Source organism: Mustela putorius, unplaced genomic scaffold (genome assembly GCF_011764305.1).
Source record: "Mustela putorius furo isolate JIRA1106 unplaced genomic scaffold, ASM1176430v1.1 tig00003901_pilon_pilon_pilon, whole genome shotgun sequence".
Taxonomy (NCBI): domain Eukaryota; kingdom Metazoa; phylum Chordata; class Mammalia; order Carnivora; family Mustelidae; genus Mustela; species Mustela putorius.
The window spans coordinates 1,261,384-1,267,726 of NW_025422049.1; the positions used below are offsets into that span (position 1 = coordinate 1,261,384).

The window sequence follows — 6,343 nt, forward strand, 5'->3', positions numbered from 1 at the left end:
ATCTATTTATATATATAATAAAATATATACAATAGAGGAGTACACATCCATAAAGAATGAGATCATGCCATTTGTGACAACATAAATGGATCTAGAGTGTATTATGCTAAGTGAAATAAGTCATACTGATAAAGATAAATACCATTTTATTCCGCTCAAAAGTGGAATTTAAAAAAATGAATAAATAAAGAGCAGAATCAGATCTATAAATGCAGAGATAAAAATGATAGTTGCGAGAGGGAGGGGGAAAATTGATGAAGGAGCGAGAAAGATACAGGCCTCCAGTTATGGAATGAATAAGTCATGGGAATAAAAGGCACAGCATAGGGAATGCAGTCAATGATACTGCAATAGTGTTTTATGGGAACAGATGGTAGCTATACTACATTTAGGTGAGCATAATATAAGGTATAGAATTGTTGAGGGACACCTGTGAGGCTCAGTTGATTAATCATGTGCCTTCAGCTCAGGTCATGATCCCAGGGTTTTTATAAATAAATCTTTAAAAAATATGCTTATGGAAACATTCTCTGTATAGTTTTTTTCCTTTGGATTGTTGTTCATAGAGGTTTCATGGTAATATTTTACATTAAATATGTTAAAATTACATATTCAAACTACAATGGAACTTTGTCTTTTGGACATACATTTCAGTTCAGCTTTCTCTTCTTCTATTGCATTACATTCAGTTACTACTATTACCTTCTGTCTCTATTATTCACTATTTGTGTGACCTTTGTTGAGTTACTTAATCCCTCTGAAACTCAAGATTTTTACTTTTTGTTTTTTGTTTTGTTTTGTTTTTACAAAAGTCGCATTAATAGTATCTAACTAAAAATATGTGATGGAAAATGATTTTTGAAAGGTGGTAGCATAATATCCGACACTGATCTATTACTGAAGAAATATGCTTATTCCATGATTTTCTGTAGGATTAGCCCCACATTATTAGTCAATAATATCAATCAGAAACTGACATTACTACTGAATATTTAGTGAGAGATTTTTGCTATATTTTAGGAAGGACCTTTTGTCTGGATGAAAGGGGGAATTCAGAGTGGGGATAGTAGAAATCCCCCCCTCACAGTCTATTCTTAGAAGTAATTAGAAATTACTGAGGAAACTGAGAGATGGATTCCCCCTCTTCTCAGTACTCTTGTCACAGAAACACAAGGAGAGTAGAACCTTCTGAAAGAGGACCATATGATAAGTGGAGATCAATGAGACAGCATCACTGGGTGGTTCAGGTAAATTTAAAAGTACAGTAACTTAATAATGCAGTAGATTACATCTGGCTCTGCTATTTAATAGTTTTGATATCTTTGACAAGGTACTTAATCTCTGTAAACCTGTATCCTTATATTTAAACACTGAATAGGAATATTATGTACCTCAAAGGTTATTAGGTAATGAATAAATACTATATTTCATATACAATATCTTTCATATATCAATTATTCAACAAAATACCAGTAATATAACTTTTACCATTTCAACTCACCTATTCATTAAAGAAATCAACACCCTACTGAGACACACTTTTTTCTCATTAATCAAAAACTATGAGCTAACCTCCTTCTAATGAGTCCCTAAAGCAGTCTTGACATTTGGACACTTCAGAAATTGCATTTTTCTAAGAAATTAAAATACAGACCATCAATAATATAATTTTAAATTATGTTTTTGTTAAAATTATATTGTCAAAGAACCCCAATTGTCAATCTTTTAGTTTCTTTTGAATTATATACTTGAGAAATAATCTATATTTATAAAAATATGTTATGAAATTATCACTTTTTAAAAATTATTCTGTTTATTTATTTGACAGACAGAGATCACAAGTAGGCAGAGAGGCAGGCAGAGAGTGGGGGGGAAGCAGGCTCCTTGCTGAACAGAGAGCCCAATGAAAAACTCAATCCCAGGACCCTGGGATCATGATCTGAGCCAAAGGCAGAGGCTTAATCCACTGAGCTACCTAGGCACCCCCAAATTCTCACTTTTTAATTATCCTCTATTATGCCTCACATCGGTAGTCATTTTTGCCTGCTGGATATATCTGCCATATATCCAGAAAGTACCACAGTGCTTGGCACATACTAGGATCTTAATAAACACTCATCAAATGAATTCACTCAGACTGAATTTTCCCTAAGCATACAAATAAATAATTTCAAAATACAAATATACAATAATTCTGAGAAAACTGATGAATTTCTAGCAAAATAATCAAAGTTGCTAAGAATATAGGTATATGAAGTAATCACAAATATATCTTAGATGACTGTTGATTCGTGTTTCTAAACCCAGTTTTCATTGTGGGAGGGGGTTTTCCATACCCCCAACAGGCAATTCTCCAACACTATTTGGGTGTCTTATAATTTAACTAAATTCTCACGCTGTCTACCTAAATATAGCAAAAGATCCACTGGTTAAGTGTTCAGTCCTACAGGACTGCTCTTCCCACTTAGGACAACAATTATAAACCCAGGTTGTCTATCACCTGTGCTTCTGACCACGTGACTATAGATTGGCAGTTCTAGTGACCCCTTCCTTGGACTTCTGGTGCCAGTCACAAGTACAGGTTGTTATCTATACTTCTGACTGACTGGCTATAAATCAGAGGTTCTCATGACCCCATCCTCTGGTTTGATAAGTTCGCTCAAGAAGATCATAGAACTCAGGTAGACATTTTACTTAATAGATCACTGGTTTATTATAAAATGATATAACTTAGGAACAACCAAATGGAAGAGATGCATAGGGGATGGTATGGGGAAAGGGCATGGAGCTTCTCTGCCCTCTCTGGTGTGGTACACTCTCAGCACCTCAGCTTGTTCACCTACCTGAAATTCTTAACCCCACTCTTAGGTTTATGTGGACACCCCATTACATAGTCTTGGTTGATTAAATAATTGGTCATTGGCTATCAGTTCAAACTGCAGCCCCTCTCCCCTCCCAGGAGGTCAGGTGATGAGACTGAAAGTTAAAAGTTCCAACTACCTAATCATATGGCTGGTTTCCTTGGAAAATTCCCCCACTCCCTACCCCTATATTAGGTACAGTCTAAAAGATACATCATTGACAAAACAAAAGACACATAAGCAGCTCTCCTAACTTAGGTATTTCCAAGGGTTTTAGAACCTTTATTCCAGAAACTGGGATGAAGACCCAGTGTATATCTTATTATAAATTGTAATATCACAACCCAGTATTTTGTTCATTTTAAAAACATTCTGCAAACCTCTGTGAATGTCTTTATCATTTCAGACACATAAAAACACATTTAAGGTTTTTTTTTCCATTTTTTTTTGACACATAGATAGAGAGTACAAGTAGGTAGAGCAGCAGGTAGAAGGAGAGGGAGAAGCAGGCTCTCTGCTGAGCAGGGAGCCCAATGTGGGGCTCCATCCCAGGATGCTGGGATCATGACCTGAGCCGAAGGCGACTGAGTAACCCAGGCACCCCTAAAAATGTATTTAAGAGAAAACAAGTAGATCACTGTGTCCTTAGTTCAGAAAACTGAATGACTAAGCAACTCAGCAAAATTTCTGCACAATTATAATTCATCCCCAGAGTGATTCTACAGTGAATTTCTATTATTTTAAAATTTATTTTTATTTTTTCAGTGTTTCAAGATTCATTGTTTATGCACTACACTCAGTGCTCCATGCAATAGTGCCCTCCTTAGCACCCACCACCAGGCTCACCCATTCCCCCACCTCCGTCCCCTCCAAAACCCTCAGTTTGTTTCTCAGAGTCCACAGTCTCTCATGTTCCATCTACCCCTCCAGTTTACTCCAATTTACTTTTCCTTTACTTCTCTTAATGTCTTCCATGTCATTCCTTATGCTCCACAGTGAAACCATATGATAATTGACTTTCTCTGCTTGACTTATTTTACTCAGCATAATCTCCTCGTATCATCTATGTTGATAAAAATGTTGACAGAAGAGGAATGTTCCATTATTTTGAGTGAAAGCTGGAGCTTACCATAATGGAAATTTTCTTTGGCCACATCTCATAGACTCTTACTATTTGCTTTCCATCCTCTCATTTATCTTATCTATCCTTTACCATAAGTATTGAACTCTTCAAGAAAGAACCAAGGGTACTGCAATTTATTTAAACAACAATATACCTGCATTTATTATTATTATCATAATTAATACTATATATTTATTTTACACTTCCATATAATTAATATAGAGTGCTACATTATTTCAGGTGTACAATATAGTAATTCAACAATTCTTTACCTTATTCATTGCTCTTCGTGATTAGTGCACTCTTAATCCCTCCACTTATTTTACTCATTTCCCTCACCACAACTCCTCTCCGGTAATCACCAGTTTGTTCTTTGTATTTAAGAGTCTGCTGAGGTTTTTTGTTTGTCTCTTTTTTTTCTTTGGTCATTTGTTTTCTTTCTTAGATTCCACATGAATCTATTGTTCTTCTTAGATTTCACATTAAGCTATTTGTCTTTCTCTTATTGACATATTTCACTAGCATTATACCCTCTAGATCCATTCATGTTGTTGCAAATGTTAATACTTCACTCTTTTTTATAATTAATATTCCATTGTGTATATATACTACATACACTTTATCCATTCATTTATCAGTGGGCACTTGGATTGCTTCCATTATGTTATTGTAAATAATGCAAAAAGCTCATGGGAACATATATCTTTCTTAATTAGGGGGTTCATTTTCTTTGGGAAAAAACTCAGTGGTGTAATTTCTGGATCATACATTAATCCTATTATTATTTTTTGAGGAACTTATAAAATGTATTCCACAGTGACTAAATAAGCTTGCATTCCCACTAACAATGCACAAAAGTTCCCTTTTTCACATCCTCACTAACACTTTTGTCTTCTGTTTTTGATTTTAGTAATTCTTTTTTTTTAATCATAATAGATATTTATTTAAAGCAATACATTTGCAGCTCAGATAGTTCTAAATTGTACATTTCAGCTTTATTCAACTTCTTAAAAATACTTGAGGGCAGATGCAATGACAGTTTTCAACTCCATGATTACTTCTTTGCCCATTCTTCTCTCTCTTTCCTTTCCCGAATAACTTCTTTCAGATACGGTTCAAGGTAGAATTTATCCTCCTAGTATTTTGTCCATTGCTCTTTAGGCAAGATCTGATGCCTCATGGTCAGGTCCAATGCCCTCTTAATGCGAAACATCCTGTCATTATAAAGGTTCTCAGGTAGCCTTCTTATGGCTTCTTTTTTTTTTTTAAAGATACATTACAGAAATATCTTCTTTATTTTTCTTTCTTTTTTTTAATATAATTTTTTATTTTTTATAAACATATATTTTTATCCCCAGGGGTACAGGTCTGTGAATCACCAGGTTTACACAATTCACAGCACTCACCAAAGCACATACCCTCCCCAATGTCCATAATCCCACCCTCTTCTCCCAAACCCCCTCCCCCCAGCAACCCTCAGTTTGTTTTGTGAGATTAAGAGTCACTTATGGCTTGTCTCCCTCCCAATCCCATTTTCTTTCATTTATTCTTTTCGTACCCACTTAAGCCCCCATGTTGCATCACCACTTCCTCATATCAGGGAGATCATATGATAGTTGTCTTTCTCCGCTTGACTTATTTCGCTAAGCATGATACGCTCTAGTTCCATCCATGTTGTCGCAAATGGCAAGATTTCATTTCTTTTGATGGCTGCATAGTATTCCATTGTGTATATATCCCACATCTTCTTGATCCATTCATCTGTTGATGGACATCTAGGTTCTTTCCATAGTTTGGCTATTGTGGACATTGCTGCTATAAACATTCGGGTACACGTGCCCCTTTGGATCACTACGTTTGTATCGTTAGGGTAAATACCCAATAGTGCAATTGCTGGGTCATAGGGCAGTTCTATTTTCAACATTTTGAGGAACCTCCATGCTGTTTTCCAGAGAGGTTGCATCAGCTTGCATTCCCACCAACAGTGCAGGAGGGCTCCCCTTTCTCCGCATCCTCGCCAGCATCTGTCATTTCCTGACTTGTTGATTTTAGCCATTCTGACTGGTGTGAGGTGCTATCGCATTGTGGTTTTGATTTGTATTTCCCTGATGCCGAGTGATATGGAGCACTTTTTCATGTGTCTGTTGGCCATCTGGATGTCTTCTTTGCAGAAATGTCTGTTCATGTCCTCTGCCCATCTCTTGATTGGATTATTTGTTCTTTGGGTGTTGAGTTTGCTAAGTTCTTTATAGATTCTGGACACTAGTCCTTTATCTGATATGTCCTTTGCAAATATCTTCTCCCATTCTGTCAGTTGTCTTTTGATTTTGTTAACTGTTTCATTTGCTGTGCAAAAGCT

At 35.9% G+C, this 6,343-nt stretch overlaps 1 pseudogene; it reads right to left on the reverse strand.

Moving 5' to 3' along the window:
- Nucleotides 1-4,900: 4,900 nt before the first annotated feature.
- Nucleotides 4,901-5,242, reverse strand: LOC123388534 (annotated as a pseudogene).
- Nucleotides 5,243-6,343: the final 1,101 nt, after the last annotated feature.